The sequence below is a fragment of the Pinus tabuliformis genome, chromosome 7, assembly GCF_031772625.1.
Source record: "Pinus tabuliformis cultivar Carrire ecotype Pingquan chromosome 7, CPIR1, whole genome shotgun sequence".
NCBI lineage: Eukaryota > Viridiplantae > Streptophyta > Pinopsida > Pinales > Pinaceae > Pinus > Pinus tabuliformis.
In genome coordinates this window covers 1,532,336,944-1,532,356,656 of record NC_142293.1, presented here as the reverse complement: position 1 = coordinate 1,532,356,656, position 19,713 = coordinate 1,532,336,944, and the positions used below count along the sequence as shown (strand labels likewise).

Sequence of the window (19,713 nt, the reverse complement as noted above, 5' to 3'; positions counted from 1 at the left end):
TTATCAAATTCTAACAAGTTAAATGGTGAAAATTTATGGAAATTTGGAAGTTTAAGTTGCACACTTTAATGGAAGGCTATAATATATGGACGATTTTGTCTGAAGCTGAAGCCAAACCAGTATCCCCTCAAGCCACAGATGTGGAATTTAGGATTGGGAGCGACGGGAAACAAAGCAAAGGAGCTTTTGTGAATGTTCGTTAAGGACAACATTATTCCACACATTAGAGAGTGCAAAACATCCAAGGAGACATGCGACACTCTAAAAAATTTGTATGAGATGAAGACTACAAATTGAATATTGTATTTAAAGAGTAAGATTATTTCAATTAAAATGAAAGAAAATGAAAGTGCCAGTAGTTTTATTTCTAGAATTAAGGATCTAAAGAATAAATTAGGTGATATTGCTGAACAAATATCTAGTACATACTTGGTTATTGTGACATTAAATGGAATTCTTGATGAATATCAAATTTTTAATCACTGGTCTTTCATCTAGAGAGAAGGCTCCTACTTTTGATGAGTTCGCAAGTATACATATGCAAGAAGAAGAGGGGAGAAGAAGTCTTAAACATGAATCTCCTAATTCAGATTTAGCATTGATGGCTAAAGGGAGCAGTCCTTCAAAGGTAAATAGCGGAAGAAAAATAAAGGCAAAAATCCACAGGTAAAATCATTTCAAGGTACACCTTTACCAAGGACAAATGCCAAATCAAGTATAGATGATGTGTGTTATTACTGTGGAAAACTTGGTCATTTTGCTAAGAATTGCATGAAAATAAGGTTTGATCAATTTAAACAAAGAAGGCATTTAGGAAATTATGTTGATAGAGATGAAGCAATTAGTCATGATTTTAGCAATCTTAAATTGTTTGTGTACAATGTTGCTTTATCAACAGAAAATTGATGACGATAATGCTTGGTTATTATATTCTAGTGCATCAATATACATGTCATGCAAAAGAGATTGGTTGATACTTATCATGAGATTAATAATGGTGGACACTGTTAGCCTCCTGCTGCAGCAGGTTAATCATCTTTCATGATCGACATTTTTACATGCCAAATATGTCATACTTTGCTTGTTGCAATGCTCCATATTTGCTACAGATGGCCAGAGAAGTATCCATGAGAGTGTGCCAGTCTAAATGCCACTGCTGTGTTCCATTTTTTGATGCATTGATCCATTTTTGATGAGTTTTCAACTAAGGGAGGTCCAAACAGCTTAATCTTGGCTTCCCTAGGTTTCAATTTCCTGTTGTAGAATATAGAGAATGAACATCTGTCCAAACAGCTTAATCTTGGCAGATTTGTAGATAGGTAGAGAAACAAGGGTGCTCAACAGCTTAATCTGAGCCCTTGGATGCAATAAGTGTAGTTGTAGATAGGAGGACAGCAAGAAGAAAAGAACAAAAAGCTGGGTATGCTAGTTCAAGTGCACCCAAACCAAAAAGAAGAGAAAAAGCTAGGTGAATAGGCCGGGTAGGTAGCTTTGTGGTTGCAGAATCATGGCTTGTGATCCATTTCATATTATCAAGTGTTATATCTATCATATCACAAGTTGAAGGTGATTTTTCAGTTGGAGGACTTCAAGAAATGCATGTCTAACTTCCCCCTTCTCCCTCTTTCCCAAATCACTCACTAACTTCCCCTAAAGAGTCAAGATCTGCTTGATACCTCTTAGATTCCTCATTCTCCATATCATCTACTTTGGTGAAGATCTGCTTCACTAAAGGAATGTTCACACTTCTTCTATCAGTCATTTTCCCCCATTGATAGCCTAAGACTTCATTCTTAGTGCTTTTTCTCATCATTATCATATTAACTACTAAGACACTTCAACTTTTTCCTGTCTCATTTTCAACCAAAGCTTTCCATTTCTTGAAAGTATCAAACACATCAGATTTATTTCAAATACAATAAATCCAAGTTTTTTTGGTTGCATCATCAATCAAAGTAACATAATAATGAGAGCCACTGAGAGATGATAGCTGAGCAGGCCCCCATACATCTATATGCACAAGATCTAAATTTTTCGCTCTTCTTTACTTTACCAACTTTGAGGAATATTATTCTCTTATGTTTTCCATAAACACAATTCTGACAAAATTCCAAATCAACATGGTTCAAACCTAGCAACAAATTCCTTGAGTGAAGAATCTAAATCCCTTCGCACTCATATGCCCAAGCCTATGATGCCACAATGCCATATCTGCTCCTCTAGAGGTTAAAGTATTAACATAATTAGAATTACCATTGCATAAATACAATGTACCAACCTTTTCTCCTTTTATTATGTAACTCCCTATCTCTTTTCCCTTCCCCTACTAAAACTATCTCTATAACTCCCCTATATACTTATCCCCTCCCCTTGGTTGAAAAATAACCATATACATCCTTGGGAATTGCTAAGTTTATCTGAAACTCAGCAAGAACCCTCATTGACCCCTCTGACCATCTTCCAAATGCATAAGGACTCATTCCTTTGCATAGTTTCCCTTCATATGTATAAAAATCATCTCTTTGGCCTTGGTTTGCCTTTATAAGGCATGAAACCCTCTTTGGTCGCTAAACCCTCTCAAAACGCATCACATTCCTCCTAAATGCCTTTGGACTCCTTCCAAGGCATAAGAATACAAAAACCATGCAAAAACCATGAAAAACCTTCAAAAAAGGATAAAATCCTCCCTTTTTTGGCTATCGGACCCCTTCCGATGCATTAGAATCCATGCCAAACTATAAAGGAACCCTTCCGATTTCCCAAAAGGCTTGGCAGTTCACAAAACATGGGTCCGATATAATAAAGTTTCATTTGGACCCCCTCCGATGCGATATCGCTATCGGGAGGGGGCAATCATATGTTTAAAACATCATATATAACCCCTCCGAATTCATTTGCCTTGCCTTTTCATAAAAAGCGTGCTCCGATGAGATAAAGATCTGTTTGATCCCCCTCCGATGCGATATCGCTATCGGGAGGGGGCAGTGGCATATAAGCTAAAATGGCTAAGTCTCAAGGCATGGGGCATAGCGCTGATGGGCCGGACCCGAAAACATATAAAGTGGACCGGTAATAGTATATCGGGTCCGCGCAGTTCGGCGATCACATATATGTCAACCTCTGCCCCGCCGATAGCGAATTGCCGAGTTAATCTCAGCCGCCCATTCAGGCCCAAAGATCAACGGCCCATATTTAATCGCATCACTCCTATATGGCTCCGACCAGCGGAGCCGAAAAGTAATAAAGCGCGGCATAAAGGGGGCGATGGGATAGTTTAAAAAGTATCAGCGGTGAGAAAAGGCCTAGATTCAGTGCCAAAGTGTATCAGGATGCGGCAAAGAGTATCAGTCCAGTTTTTCAAAGCAGATGAAAGCAAAGCAAGCCCAGCAAAGTCAACAAAGCATCATTCAGCCATTAAGGCTCACCAACACTTCTTTTGTTGCCTTAAAGCCACCTAAAGGCATAGATGAAGGCTTTCAAGGCAGAGTTATTGCAGAGACATTGTTCCCAGTCATATTTTTGGAGCAGCGCTGCTTCCTTATTGCGCAGTTATCACACAGAGGATAGCGCGTGGCTCAAGGCACTCTTTCAGTCCATTTTTGAAGCTGCAGGACCCTGTGCAGCCCTAAAGAGCCATTTTGATGAGGCTGCTCCCTCATGTGCAGTTGTTTTAGATATTTTATTGCATTTATTTCCAGCACAACTTAGCATTCGAAGCAGTTATTGCACAGATCTCTTTTGGCTCTGTTTTGATAGATATTTTGAGATATTTTCTCCTTTGGCGCCTGTTCAAGGATGTTTGTAAATATTTTCTATTTAAACAACCCTCTGTATTTATGTAAAGGGTTGGTTGGTCGATAACTTCCTCTCTAGACTTGCACTGTATTTTCTGAGAGTCTCTATAATCAAAGATCGCTGGAATGTTTGGGAGATGAACTGGCTGTTGTGTTTTAATGACTAAAGAGTGACTATGGAATCCTAACGCTTCTACATAGCCCAATAAGTGTTTCTTATCTCTGTTTACAGTTTATATGTTTTATGCCATCATTGTTTCACTATCTAAATAGCAGAAAGAAAGAATAGTTCAGAGCTCACTTAGTTGTATTCTGTTCTCAATTTCTATGATTTATCTATGTTTTCCTCTGAATTAGTCCTGAATATGAATACTGATTGGCTCATATTTACACTAGTTCCTTCATATATGAATGTTGTTTAGGAATCCTTGATTGCTCCTATATAAATGTTCATTCACCTTCCCTCTGTTAGCATAATGAGAGCTACTTAGTTGCCTTTCATTCACTGACCTTCATTCCATCCTTATTCCAGCTTGATATTGTTTTATGTGTAGCTATCCTGCTCTGTATTCCTCTTGTGACCAAGAAAACGCAACAGCAAGCCTAATCCACGACTCCATGCCCAATGGTTTGAACTTCTCACACTATGCATCCCAACTCTGTTTGAAAGAATCCCCCATCCCACCAAACATAAACAAAACCCCCTTGAACTCATTAGCTAGCCTAATATCATCTTCAACAAAGCTAAATTATAAAGAGAGAGCCCTCTCTGATTGCAGGTAGGCTAGGACCTGCAGTCCAAAGATTGGTTTGTGGTTACCTCGGCCGTATCCTTTAAGGAGCTTTAAGGACAACCTGAGTGATAACATAATGGCGACTCCACTGGGGACCATCCTCAGTTAATTTCACTTGGGAAGGAACCAGACCTTCAAAAGTTTCTTTCTAACCCTTATATTCTTAGAAAAATCCCCAAAAAACAAGCTAGAAGCTGGCTCCCAAAAAGAATTCACGTTATACAAGGTCAAATCCAGACCCAAATCCCCCAGCAGCTTTTGAAAATCCCAATATAATCCCAAGGAACCTCAGGAAGCTAGAGCGAAGAGAGGATTTTGCTGATAATAGTCCTGAAGCAGTTCACCCACGCTGTGGCCCAAACCCTGTCAAAGTTTTATTTCGTTCAACCCCTAGTTCCCCTTGTTCTTCATCCACCTCTCAAAGCACTCCTTCCACACCTCCATTCACTGCACATACTACCACTACTACTCCTATTATCCCAGTTGTTCCTATTGTCCCTCTTATCCCTGTGAATATGGCTAACAGATATGCACCTTTGCAATTACCTGCTAATCCTGGAGCTATGCCTCAGGATTACCAAACTAAAATCACATATTTTGATGGCACAAGTGCCTGCACAGCCCTTCAGCATACAAAGAAAATGCAGGATTACTTTGAAAGCTATGAGATTGACGATGATGGTGTGAGAATGAAGATTTTTGTCCAAAGCTTGTCAGGTGATGTCAGGACTTGGTTTAGAGCACTTCCAGCCAATTCCATAGCAGACCCAGAAGCCTTATACCAATCATTTATCAACAGATGGGAGAAAAAGAAAGACCCTTTGCACATACTAGCTGAATATGATACAATCAAAAGAGGTCCACAAGAAACAGTCTTGGACTATTGTGCAAGGTTCAATAGCGTTTATAATGCTATCCCAAAACTTAAGGCCCCCACCTGACCTTGCCTTATATAAATTCCCTGATGGATTTGACCCAGATATGGCCTACCAATTAAAAGAAAGAGCCCCTAACAGCCTTGCAAACATGCAAAATGTGGCTGTCACTGTGGAGGCAAATTTAATTGCCAAAAGAAACAGAGCTAGAACTGAGAGAAGAACCACCTTTAAGGAAGATCCCTCAGCCTTAGATCAAAAGCTAGATGCTATTATCAATGGCATGCACAGGCTGGGAGACAGAGTAGAGAGTGTTGAGAGGAAATCATCATGGGAAGGACAACAGCCCAATACCATAAGGAACCCAAATTTCAGGAACACTCAGAACTCAAACGCTGGTAGATCTAGCCCAGACCGTGATATAAGGCCTCCTTTCCAAGAAAATTATACAGAAGCATCCACATCTAGTGATGCCATAGAGGACACTCACATGAACTTGGTGGATTTGAAGGGTGAGCAACAAATTTTCCTAACTCAAGAAGACCAAGATGACCATGAGATAAGTCAATTTCAGACTAACTCTGGTGAGTCTTTTGACTTTAAACAAGGTTATGATTCAGCTATTTATGAAGTCCACAAACAGTATAAGCTGAGGACAAGAACCATAGATGTGCCCGAAAAAGTTAAACCAAAGGAGGGCAAACAGCCCAACCAGATTAGAGGCAAGGCTATTATAACAGAAACAACTGATATAACTGTCCCAAACCCGCACCAAGTGACTGTAGAGGACATAACAGACATACAGCTTTCTATTGATCAGCCTCTGCCACCTTCTCCCTCGAAAGAGAACTTGAACAGCACTCCTAAAAGCCTTCCCAAAATAGAAATACCGCAAGGTATCACTCACCATAACACTGATAATCAAGAGGAAAATGCAGAAAATACACTTGAAAAGGGGAAATCTGCTATTGCCAACACAAAGACTCCATTGGAGAAACCATTCAACTTAGAAGCAGAAATAAGCAAACTTAACATTTCCATCCCCTTATCTGAACTTGCAAAGCATGATGTGTATAGGCAACAAATCCAAAGATCACTGCAAATGCCAGAGAATAGGGATGATGTGAATGTTTTAGATGATACACCTGAGTTGCTTTTTGGTCCAGAAGTTGATGGCAAATCAGCACATGGAGCTATTCTACCCTTTTATGTCAGTCTGCACATACATGATAAAGTTTTACATAATGCAATGTTTGACTCAGGTGCCTCACACAACCTTATGCCCAAAGCTGTAATGGAGGAGCTAAACCTTGATGTAACAAGACCCTACAAAGATCTATTCTCCTTTGACTCAAGTCAGGTCAAGTGTTTAGGCTTAATCAAAGACTTATGTGTCTCCTTAGTCCAATTTCCCAACAAGACAATCCTAATGGATGTGGTGGTTGCTGACATACCACCAAAGTATGGCACGCTGTTGTCAAGATCTTGGGGGGCAAAACTCCAAGGATCTCTCCAATTAGACCTCTCCTATGCCACTATTTCAGTGTTTGGGCAACCAAAGAGGCTGTATAGAGAAACACTGATGAAGTATGTGGTAAGTAGTGAGGAAAAGCCCCAGAATTTCCCTATCTATTCAATCCATTATGATATGGATTCTTTTATTTTGTTTAATGATGAAACAAGTCCTCCAACTAATGATAAGCCTATGGCTTTAGTACAACAAGCACACATCAATGAAGAATCGGTTGCACATACCCATGAGACTGTCACAACAGCCAATGCAACCAGTACACAAGAAAAACCTCCCAAAACACAAGACTCGGGTCTGCCCAATCCTAAAATGACTGAAACTCTTAATACTAACCACAAGCAAGAAATCACATGGTATTTAGAGTTTGATGGCTCTGTTAACAAGTTAGGAGCAGGGGCAGGAATATGGATTCACAATACACATAACAACCATGCAGAGGGTCATGCTTATAGACTGAATTTCAGATGCACCAACAACATGGCAGAGTATGAAGCTCTCCTTTTAGGCCTTAAGCTGCTCAAAGCTTTAGGAGCTGCCAAAGTTTCCATTCTAGGTGACTCAGACCTAGTAATCCAACAAATGAAAGGCAACTTTGTTACCAATGATAGAAGGCTAAGAGCTTATAGGACTGCTGCCACTGCAATACTTGATACCTTCACTGAATCCAAACTTGCTAAGATTTCTAGAAGCAATAACATGCATGCTCACAGCCTAGCTACTTTTGCTAGCACTTGCAAGCTTCCTTTTGAGCCCAATCACCACTTTACTACTGAGATAAAACACAGGCCTGCTGTCCCTAACAATGTTAAAGATTGGCAAGTGTTTGAGAATGATGCTCAAATCAACAATTTTCTTACCTTACAGCATGAGTTTTCAGGCCTAAACATTGATATGGATGCTATGGATGATCCACTGCAAGCAATAAACCAAATCCAGCAAACTGTAACAGCTGAAACAGCTAGAAAATTGCTACAGCCAACCATCTTTGATGAAGAAAACATAGAAGAGCTGAAATAGATGCATTTGGAGGAAATAGCCAAAACAAAGGCCGAAATCATTGATCTAAAGGACAATTTTCTCTCGGTTGGCCTCACTCCACTAGAAGACATGTTTGATGCAAATGATGTGCCCAAAAAGCCAAAAATGCAGCCTATAAACACTGCCATAGAGGAATATAACATTGGGACAGTAGAAAGGCCAAAAAAGATCAAACTATCTCAATCTTTGCCACCCGATCAAAAGCCCAAATATGTTGATTTGTTCAAAGAATTCCAAGATGTATTTTCTTGGAGTTATGAGGACTTGAAGTCCTATGACACCTCAATTATTCAACATACCATTCCCTTAAAGCCAAATCAAAAGCCCTTCAAACAGAAACTGAGGAGAATCAATCCTGTGCTTCTCCCTTTAATTGAGAAAGAAGTGAAAAGAATGTTTGAAGCAGGTATCATAGCACCCATTAGATTTTCTGAATGGGTATCCAATCTTGTTCCCACAAGAAAGAAAACAGGTGAGATTAGGCTTTGTGTAGATTTGAGAAACTTAAACCAAGTCTCCCTTAAAGACCACTACCCATTGCCCAAAATGGACCACATCCTACAAAGAGTAGTAGGGTCATCTAGAATCTCTTTGCTAGATGGCTTTTCAGGTTTTAATCAGATACTGGTTCACCCAGATGATCAAGACAAGACAGCCTTTACAACACCGTGGGGAACATTTAAATATGTGAAAATGCCTTTCGGCCTAAAGAACGCAGGTGCCACCTTTCAAAGGGCCATGGACATTGCATTTGCCAAGGAAATCCATGATTTCTTGGTTGTCTATCTTGATGATCTTACCCCTTTCTCTAAATCTGATCAAGAGCACCTAAGACATTTGAGACAAGTGTTCCTGACATGTAGGAAATATGGCATTTCCTTGAACCCCAAGAAGTCTTTATTTGGCCTTGAAGAAGGCAAATTACTTGGACATATCATTTCAAAAGACGGGATTAGAATTGATCCGGAAAGGATCCAAGCCATATTGCAAATCCCATATCCAAGAAACATAAAAGAGCTGCAAGCATTCCTAGGAAAGATCAATTTCCTAAGGAGATTTATCCCAAATCTAGCCGAGCTGATAAGACTGTTGAGCAACATGTTAAAGAAGGATGCCAAGGTAAAATGGTCTCTTGAAACCAAGCAAGCATTTGAGAGTATCAAAGTTGCCTTAACTCAAGCCCCAGTCCTCACAAGTCCTCAATTTGATAGGGACTTTATCATATTTTCATTTGCATCTGATAATACCATAGCTGTTGTCCTATTGCAAAAGGATGACCAAGGAAATGAAAAGCCAATTGCTTTTTTCAGCCGAGCCTTAAGAGATGCACCCCTGAAGTACCAAATCATGGAGAAGCAGGCCTATGCCCTTGTTAAAGCAATCAAAGACTTCAAATTTACATTTTATATTCACACGTGATTGCCTATGTCCCAAATGCTGTTGTAAAAGACATATTAACTCAAGAAGGGTTAGAAGGCAAAAGAGGCAAGTGGATTGCTAACATTCTTGAGTATGACATAGAAATAAAACCAACCAAGCTAATAAAGGGACAAGGTTTAGCCAAACTGATGTCCGAAACAAACTTCCAAGCCTTAGACATCAACCAACTGGACAATGAACAGGAGCTGGCGACTCCACAGATCAGTGACACCTTTCTGCAATCCCCATGGTATGCTGATATATGCTTTGTATTGTTAAACCTGTTTGCTCCCCCAGGATTGTCCAGGACCAAGAAGAGATTTTTAAGAATGAAGGCTTTGAAATTTTGTGTCTTAGATGGTGCTTTATTTTGGAAGAATCATGAAGGCATATTGCTTAATTGTTTGACCATGAATGAAACTAATAATGTTATGAAAGAATTCCATGCAGGGGACTGTGGAGGACATCTATATTGGAAGTCCACTGCTGATAAAATTTTAAGGGTTGGTTTCTATTGGCCCTCTTTGTTTGCAGATGTAAAGAAGTTTGATATTTCATGTCACAAATGCCAAATCTTTGAGGGCAAAAGAAAGCTGTTGCCCTTGCCTCTTAAGCCCATCTCAACCGAAAAGCCTTTTCAACAATGGGGTCTTGACTTCATTGGAGAAATCCATCCCTCTTCCTCAGGCCAGCATAAGTGGATTCTAGCTGCCACCGACTATTTCACCAAGTGGATTGAAGCCATTCCATGCAGGCAGGCCAATGACACCACCATTATCCAATTCCTTAAGTGCAATATCCTATCTAGATTTGGCTGCCCTGAGAAGATCATCACTAACAATGCCGCTGCTTTCAAATCCAAAAATATGATCAATTTTTGCCATAAATTCCATATCACTTTAGGCCATTCCACAGCCTATTACCCTCAAGGTAATGGCTTAGTCGAGTCATCTAATAAGAGCCTGATCATTATCATTAAGAAGACCTTGGAAGAAAGCAAGAAGAACTGGCATAGAAAGCTCACAAATGCCCTATGGGCAGACAGATTATCAACCAAGAAATCCATTGGGATGAGCCCTTATGAGCTAGTATATGGCATGGAGACCAGATTTCCTTCATCACTGGGCATTCCTATAATCAAGCTGCTGCAAGAGATTCAAGCTGAGCCAAATGATATACAAAGGAGGATAAACCAAACAATCCATTTGCAGCAGACAAGAGAGCAGGTCTATGACAGAGCTCAAATTATGCAAGAAAAACTCAAAAGGATGTTTGATAAGAGAACTAAGGCTGAGAATTTCTATGTTGGCAACAAAGTTCTAAGGTGGGACTCACGAAGAGAAGACAAGGGAAAACATGCAAAATTCGATTTCCTTTGGAGAGGGCCATTTGTTATTTCTGCTGTTCAGGGAAATAACACATATTTCCTCAAATCTGTAGAGGGCAGCACTGCTGAAGAAGGCCCTGTAAATGGCCGTATGCTGAAGCATTATCATGATCCCTTTTGTTGAACATAACGCAGCTTTGTATATATCTCTTTGTACATTGATATTTGTATATATCAGCACTTTTGTCTTTATTTTTATAAACAGTCTGATTGTTAGAGGAGCAGCAACAAAGTTTGTGAAGACACAGCCAATGCAAGTCCTCTATTTTTAAATCTCTGTCTCTGCAGTAATCTCAGCAAAACAGCAAGAGCAGCGCTGTCATATCACAGTGATTTATGTTAAAGAGAAGCTGTTTGCAGCTTGTAGTCTTCAAGTCAACAGTATCAAAAAGAAAGGAGGATTTTTAGTTACTTCAGCACCCTTTCAAAGACAAGAAAAGAAGAGCTTTAGTTTTATTCCCTTTTTGTGTTTATTTCACAAGGCAGTGCTCAAGCAAAAGCGTATGCAATATCAAGCACGCAGAAGAAAACAGGTGATGCTTTATTTTTCATAGTGTTTCAGATAAGGAGGAGTGTTACATTCAGAAGTTAGCACAGAAGAAAATTTCAAATAACAGCAACTACAGAAGATCAAGGCATTCTGACCTACTGTTCTTGGCTTGTCACAAGGAAAAGCCATCCCAAGTGGAGCCACTGTTAGCCTCCTGTTGTAGCAGGTTAATCATCTTTCATGATCGACATTTTTACATGCCAAATATGTCATACTTTGCTTGCTGCAATGCTACATATTTTCTACAGATGGCCAGAGAAGTATCCATGAGAGTGTGCTAGTCTAAATGCCACTGCTGTGTTCCATTTTTTGATGGGTTGATCCATTTTTGATGAGTTTTCAGCTAAGGGAGGTCCAAACAGCTTAATCTTGGCTTCCCTAGGTTTCAATTTCCTGTTGTAGAATATAGAGAATGAACATCTGTCCAAACAGCTTAATCTTGGCAGATTTGTAGATAGGTAGAGAAACAAGGGTGCTCAACAGCTTAATCTGAGCCCCTGGATGCAATAAGTGTAGTTGTAGATAGGAGGACAGCAAGAAGAAAAGAACAAAAAGCTGGGTATGCTAGTTCAAGTGCACCCAAACCAAAAAGAAGAGAAAAAGCTAGGTGAATAGGCCAAGTAGGTAGCTTTGTGGTTGCAGAATCATGGCTTGTGATCCATTTCATATTGTCAAGTGTTATATCTATCATATCACAAGTTGAAGGTGATTTTTCAGTTGGAGGACTTCAAGAAATGCATGTCTAACTTCCCCTTCTCCCTCTTTCCCAATCACTCACTAACTTCCCCTAAAGAGGTCAAGATCTGCTTGATACCTCTTAGATTCATCATTCTCCATATCATCTGCCTTGGTGAAGATCTGCTTCACTAAAGGAATGTTCACACTTCTTCTATCAGTCATTTTCCCCCATTGATAGCCTAAGACTTCATTCTTAGCACTTTTTCTCATCATTATCATATTAACTACTAACTTTATTATGTAACTCCCTATCTCTTTTCCCTTCCCCTACTAAAACTATCTCTATAACTCCCCTATATACTTATCCCCTCCCCTTGGTTGAAAAATAACCATATACATCCTTGGGAATTGCTAAGTTTATCTGAAACTCAGAAAGAACCCTCATTGACCCCTCTGACCATCGTCCAAATGCATAAGGACTCATTCCTTTGCATAGTTTCCCTTCATATGTATAAAAATCATCTCTTTGGCCTTGGTTTGCCTTTATAAGGCATGAAACCCTCTTTGGCCACTAAACCCCTCTCAAAATCACATCACTTTCCCCCTAAGTGCCTTTGGACTCCTTCCAAGGCATAAGAATACAAAAACCATGCAAAAACCATGAAAAACCTTCAAAAAAGAATAAAATCCTCCCTTTTTTGGCTATCGAACCCCTTCCGATGCATTAGAATCCATGCCAAACTATAAAGGAACCCTTCCGATTTCCCAAAAGGCTTGGCAGTTCACAAAAACATGGGTCCGATATAATAAAGTTTCATTTGGACCCCCTCCGATGCGATATCGCTATCGGGAGGGGGCAATCATATGTTTAAAACATCATATATAACCCCTTCGAATTCATTTGCCTTGCCTTTTCATAAAAAGCGTGCTCCGATGAGATAAAGATCTGTTTGATCCCCCTCCGATGCGATATCGCTATCGGGAGGGGGCAGTGGCATATATAAGCGAAAATGGCTAAGTCTCAAGGCATGGGGCATAGCGCCGATGGGCCGGACCCGAAAACATATAAAGTGGACCGGTAATAGTATATCGGGTCCGCGCAGTTCGGCGATCACATATATGTCAACCCTCTGCCCCGCCGATAGCGAATTGCCGAGTTAATCTCAGCCGCCCATTCAGGCCCAGAGATCAACGGCCCATATTTAATCGCATCACTCCTATATGGCTCCGACCAGCGGAGCCGAAAAGTAATAAAGCGCGGCATAAAGGCATATCGGGTCCGAAAGGGTCCGCACTGTGTGCTCCTATATCCCGGAGCTGAAAAATATTAAAGGGCAGTTTTAAAGGATTTCGGGTCCGCATATTGATTTTGTTAAAAACCGCCGATATGAAATCGCCGATGGGCCGGACCCGATCTCCATAAAGAAAGGGCATATAAGCATTTCGGGTCCGCGGCATTTCGGAGGTTTTATGTGTTGGGGCCAATGGTCCGCCCCGATGCGAGTTAGCGCCAGCTGTTGGATCTGCCTTCGCGCGATCCCACGGCCAAGATTTAATCTCCGCTACAGTCCCGCTCCCGCCTATGTTTTTCACGAATTTTACATAGAAATTAGTCTTTTTCTGTGTAAAAGAAAAGGCGGCATTTGTTCATATTTTCACATATATGCCCGCACCCGGCTCCCGATAAGGGAATTCATGCATCCCTAAGCTTTCTCAGATCGCTCCAAGGCCCAGTTTTGCTTCAGATAGCCAGTTTCGGCCTCGGCACAGTCGGCAACACTTTTTCCTCCTGTTTGCACCATTTTTTAAAGTTTAAAGCTAGTTTTGATCGGCCAGAGCGCCGATAGCATTCCAATGGCCACGGAGGACATTAGCAGCAGTTATTTTTGCATTAAAAGGCAGAAGGGGGCGATGGGACAGTTTAAAAAGTATCAGCGGTGAGAAAAGGCCCAGATTCAGTGCCAAAGTGTATCAGGATGCGGCAAAGCGTATCAGTCCAGTTTTTCAAAGCAGATGAAAGAAAAGCAAGCCCAGCAAAGTCAACAAAGCATCATTCAGCCATTAAGGCTCACCAACACTTCTTTTGTTGCCTTAAAGCCACCTAAAGGCATAGATGAAGGCTTTCAAGGCAGAGTTATTGCAAAGACATTGTTCCCAGTCATATTTTTGGAGCAGCGCTGCTTCCTTAATTGCGCAGTTATCACACAGAGGACAGCGCGTGGCTCAAGGCACTCTTTCAGTCCATTTTTGAAGCTGCAGGACCCTGTGCAGCCCTAAAGAGCCATTTTGATGAGGCTGCTCCCTCATGTGCAGCTGTTTTAGATATTTTATTGCATTTATTTCCAGCACAACGTAGCATTCGAAGCAGTTATTGCACAGATCTCTTTTGGCTCTGTTTTGATAGATATTTTGAGATATTTTCTCCTTTGGCACCTGTTCAAGGGATGTTTGTAAATATTTTCTATTTAAACAACCCTCTGTATTTATGTAAAGGGTTGGTTGGTCGATAACTTCCTCTCTAGACTTGCACTGTATTTTCTGAGAGTCTCTATAATCAAAAGTCGCTGGAATGTTTGGGAGATGAACTGGCTATTGTGTTTTAATGACTAAAGAGTGACTATGGAATCCTAACGCTTCTACATAGCCCAATAAGTGTTTCTTATCTCTGTTTACAGTTTATATGTTTTATGCCATCATTGTTTCACTATCTAAATAGCAAAAAGAAAGAATAGTTCAGAGCTCACTTAGTTGTATTCTGTTCTCAATTTCTGTGATTTATCTATGTTTTCCTCTGAATTAGTCCTGAATATGAATACTGATTGGCTCATATTTACACTAGTTCCTTCATATATGAATGTTGTTTAGGAATCCTTGATTGCTCCTATATAAATGTTCATTCACCTTCCCTCTGTTAGCATAATGAGAGCTACTTAGTTGCCTTTCATTCACTGACCTTCATTCCATCCTTATTCCAACTTGATATTGTTTTATGTGTAGCTATCCTGCTCTGTATTCCTCTTGTGACCAAGAAAACGCAACAGCAAGCCTAATCCACGACTCCATGCCCAATGGTTTGAACTTCTCACACTATGCATCCCAACTCTGTTTGAAAGAATCCCCCATCCCACCAAACATAAACAAAACCCCTTGAACTCAATAACTAGCCTAATATCATCTTCAACAAAGCTAAATTATAAAGAGAGAGCCCTCTCTGATTGCAGGTAGGCTAGGACCTGCAGTCCAAAGATTGGTTTGTGGTTACCTCGGCCGTATCCTTTAAGGAGCTTTAAGGACAACCTGAGTGATAACAGACACATCTATTTATGAGATAACAGATCACATGAAATTAAAGGATATGGTGATATAAGTGTTATAATGCCTAATGGAAAAGAAAAACAAATTCAAAATGTGGTGTATGTTCCAGGATTAAAGAGGAACTTAATTTCAGTCTCTACTATTATAGATCAACATTTAAAAGTTGAATTTGTGAAATCACATTGTTTGGTAAAGGATGTGCAGGACAACTACAAAGTTGTTTCAAAAGGAATGAGAGTTGGAGGCTTATACAAGTTGGATGTAATGAAGAATGGGCATTAAGCTTTGGCGTCAACAGGCATGTCAAATATAGAGCTTTGGCATCAAAGGTATGGACACTTAAATCATAATGACCTATATTACTACAAAAGAAATTGATGGTAGAATGTCTTCCAAATATTAAGGGTGAACACTTTGAATGTGAAGGTTGTGCATTAGGAGAACAACATAGGAAGGAATGTTATATGCATGAAAATAGAAGAAAATGTGAAATAATTGAACTAGTGCATACTAATGTATGTGGTCCAATGCAAACTAAGTCACTTGGTGGAGCATATTACTTTCTTATATTTATTGATGATAGCACTAAATACACCTAGGTGTACTTTATAAGAAACAAAAGTGATGTGTTTGAATACTTTAAAGAATTCAAGGGTATGCTTGAAAAACAAACAGGAAAGAGCATTAAAATTCTTCGATCAAATAAAGGTGGTGAGTACACTTCAGGAGCTTTTATCAAATATTGCAAACAAAATGGAATTATGCAACAATTTACAGTACCACATACACCTCAGCAAAATGGAGTAGCTAAGAGAAAGAATAGAACATTAGTTGAATGTACTCATAGTATGCTAAAAAGTAAAGTACTTTCTAATAGTTTTTGGGTTGAAGCCATTAATACAGCGGTATATCTTAAAAATGGAAGCCCTACCAAGTATATTGAGCACAAAACACCATTTGAAGAATTTTATGGTTTTAAACCTAAAGTTAGTCATTTAAGGATATTTGGATGCAGGATCTTTGCTCATATTCCTAAAGAGGATAGGAGAAAGTTTGATGCCAAAGCCATCAAATGTATTTTTATTGAATATTGTTTTTATCAAAAAGCATATAAAATGTATGATCCAAGTACTCATAAGGTCTTTGCAAGTAGATATGTTATATTTTATGAGCATGTAGATAAACAAATAAAAGAAGATGAACATAATGTATGGCAGCCTCCTTATGACAGTGTTAAGGAAGAAGAGTTGTTGAATCAACTCAAGCTCAAGAACACATGGACATTCCAGAAGACATGTCAAGAAGTCAAAGTCCACAAAGAAGTGTTGAAGGAACTCCACAGAGAAGAAGAAGAGTAGAAGTTACTCCACAATGTAATGAACCTCTAAGAAGGTCAACACGACAGGGTCAGACCACTATCAGGTATAAATATTATGCTTTAATGTCTCAATTAATGACTGTTTTTTATCCTTTAGATTATGAACAAGATAAAAATCATAAAGAATGGATAGAAGCTATGAAAGAAGAATATGACTCTATAATGAAAAATGAAACTTGGGAATTAACAAAATTACCTGAAAATAAAGTCCCTATAGGATCAAAATGGTTGTACAATACAAAATTTAATGCAGATGGTAGCATAGAAAAGTATAAAGCAAGATTGGTTGCAAAAGGTTATTCACAAAGAAAAGGTATAGATTATGAAGATACATTTGCCCCGGTTGTAAAAATGAATACAATCAGAATAATGATAGCATTGGCAACTAAATATGATTGGAAGCTACACCAATTACATGTGAAGTCAGCTTTTTTAAATGGTGACTTAAAAGAGGAGATTTATCTTGTTCATCTAGAAGGATTTATAAAGAAGGGACAAGAACATCTTGTATGCAAGTTAAAAAAGGCCTTATATGGACTAAAACAGGCACCCAGATCTTGGTATGAGAAAATCGACAAATTCTTCTTTCAAAAAGGATTTAACAAAAGCAAAAATGATCATAATTTGTATGTCAAGACAGATAGAAATGGGGATATAGTATTAATCTCTATATATGTTGATGATCTAATAATAACAAGGAGCACTGATAAATTGATTAAAGATATAAAAATGAAGTTATCACAGGAATTTAAGATGAAGGATCTTGGTGAGATACACTATTGTCTAGGTCTTGAAGTATGGAGAGATGTTGAAAGGACTTTAATCACACAAAGAAAATATACAAATGAAGTACTAAAGATATTTCATATGAATGGATGTAAAGTAGTGAGTACTCCATTGGAACAAAATATCAAATTGAGAAGTGAAGATGAAACAAAAAAGGTGAATGGAACATTGTATCGACAATTAGTGGGAAGTATGAATTATCTCACTACCACTAGACTAGACATTTCTTATGCAGTAAGCATCCTTAGTCAATTCATGGCTAAGCCTCATGAAAGCCATTGGATAACTGAAAAAAGGGTCCTTCGATATTTAAAGGGAACTATCAATTTTGGTATTGAATGTACTAATTCTTGTAATGTTGAGTTGACAAGTCATTCTAATTCTAACTGGGCCGGAAATCCAGATGATAGGAAATCCACCACTGGATACGTCTTCAATATAGGATCAGGAGCTATATCATGGAGCAGTAAGAAACAACCAACAATTTCCTTGTCATCAACTGAAGCAGAGTATAAAGCATTATGTAGTTCCACCTACGAAGCTATATGGTTCAAAAGAATACTTGAAGATGTTGGTGAGGGTCAACAAGAACCTACAGTGATCAGATGTGATAATCAAAGCACTATCAAACTGGGGAACAATCCTGTGTGTCATGCAAGGTTAAAGCATATAGACACACAACATCATTTTGTAAGAGAAAAGGTCCAATCACAAGAAATTGTCGTAATATATTATAATACAAATGAGAATGTAGCTGAAATATTCACTAAGCCTCTTGGGAAGGAAAAATTTGAGTTTTGTAAAAGTAAGTTATGTGTTGTAGAAAATTTAGATTATGTTGTAAGCCTAGATGAGACTTAGACCAGGAGGCATGTCAATTAAGAATACATGTGTCATATGTATTGTGCTATAGTGTATTTTGTATGTTTATCTTATGGTTCGAATTAAGGGGGAGCGTTGGAAACATTAATTCCAACCACCAAACTCATTAAATGCTCAACCATTTCGAGAGTTCGGGAGATGGCCTCGAGACTTCTGGTAGTGTCCTGAAGAAGCCACCGACAACCAGAATCCAAAAACTTCTCTGTTGTGTATAAAAATCCTTTCTTGGTAATGGAATGAGTAAGTTGTATTTTGCGTTTAGTGTTCTATGCTATGTTCTCTGAGTTTTAGTATTTTACGACCATTTGGCCAGAAGAGTCAGAGACGTGCCCACAAGTAAGCTCCTGATCGAGTGCACAGGAGAATGTGTGATGTTTGTGGACTCTGATGCAGACATTGCTCTGGAGGAATTTAGAGACCTCCTACCGTCCTTTCCCAGCCGAGAATATCTACTGCATGATGTGCCCGCCTCAGAGACTATTTCCGATTCTCCTATCCTTATAATTCAGGTTAATACATTAATGCCTTGAGTCAATTTTATTTGATGAATTCTGTTTGTATTCGCCTCCATTTGTTATCTTGCACGGTGGCATTCACTGTTATTTCTTGCACCCAAAATTGTGTTTTCTAATTGTACTGCTAATCATAATTTTTAGGTAATGCGCCTGAGATGCGGAGGGTTCAAACTCGCCATAGATTTCAATCATTCCATTAGTGACGCATTTGGCCTCTTTCAGTTCATGAACGCTCTTACCGGAATGGCGAAGGGGGCGACAAGACCTTCCATTCTTCTGGTTCTGGAAAAGAAAATTTTTCCATCGGCGAACCCACTACCACACCGAGGGCATTTTTAAGACACTTTTTTTTTACCAAAGAAATCTTTTGTCTTAAAAAATCACTTTTTATTTTAGTTATTTTACATTAAAATTTAATAACAATTGAAACAAATATATTTTAAGACAAAACTTTATATTTAAGACAAAATTATGTTAAAACAAAACTTTAAATTTAATACAAAAATAGTTTGAAACATAACTTTATGTTTAAGACAAAAATATTTTAAGACAATGTTTATATTGAAGACAAAAAAAAATTGAGCAAAAATATTTTAAGACAATTATTTTAAGACAAAGCTTTATATTTAAGACAATAATAGTTTGAGACAAAAATATTTTGTGGTGTGGCACTTAACATGTCAAGTGGCCATTACATTACGTGGAGTGACTCAACCAAGTTGGCAGACATAGATTTTACACACAAAACCTTAGGTTGATGCACTAACAAGT

General features: G+C 38.9%; 1 pseudogene; it reads left to right on the top strand.

Moving 5' to 3' along the window:
- LOC149253689 (13-hydroxylupanine O-tigloyltransferase pseudogene) overlaps positions 1 to 19,281 on the top strand; it is a 24,678-nt pseudogene extending 5,397 nt beyond the window's left edge.
- The last annotated feature ends 432 nt before the right edge of the window (positions 19,282 to 19,713 follow it).